The sequence below is a fragment of the Arachis ipaensis genome, chromosome B03 (assembly GCF_000816755.2).
Source record: "Arachis ipaensis cultivar K30076 chromosome B03, Araip1.1, whole genome shotgun sequence".
NCBI classification, from domain to species: Eukaryota; Viridiplantae; Streptophyta; class Magnoliopsida; order Fabales; family Fabaceae; genus Arachis; species Arachis ipaensis.
The window spans coordinates 3,502,505-3,503,283 of NC_029787.2; positions in this window are offsets into that span (position 1 = coordinate 3,502,505).

The following is a 779-nucleotide window of genomic DNA, read 5'->3' on the forward strand; positions in this document are numbered from 1 at the left end:
AATGAACGTGCATATTATATAAATGTACATGTTTATTACTAAATCATTGTAGATAGAAACGATTTATTACAATACTAAATCCTTATAACATAAGGATTTCTATAAAATATATATAATCGAATTCAATTAAGAACAAACATGTAATATTAAAAATAAAATATTTTGTTTAGATGTTTTATCCTAAATTATATGTTTAGGTCCTCTAAATTGTCGTCAACATCAAATGTTGTCCTTCTATATAAGAAGTGTGAAAAAAAAATTATTGAAATACATGCATGATTAATTAAAAAAATATTTAAAAATCATTGAAATTTATTATTTTTTACTATTTGATAAAATTAATGGACTAATTTAATCAAGCTTTATTCATTAGGGTGATATTTGGAAGGGGGGAGTGGTGGTGATTCATTCTTTCTTATAATTTCATTTTGTGTGTCAGAAAATCCAAGTGGCTTTTATTCATATTTCAGAGTTTGATGGCTGACACAGGCCATGCCTATTTTATGTTACTAATATATCATGTTCTTCAAAAATCACACCATCTCTTATAATGTGGTCCCTTCTTTTATTTTTCTGTACTTCACCCCCTTCTCACTATATATATATATATATGAAAATTTTCGAGTGTACCGTCGTATCGGTGTATCAGTGATTTTTAACCGTTGATCTTAATTATATATTATATATATTTTTTATAATTAAGATCAACGGTTAAAAATCACTGAAATACCGGTATGACAGTACACTTGAAAATTGTTCATATATAGTAAAAGTTTTTA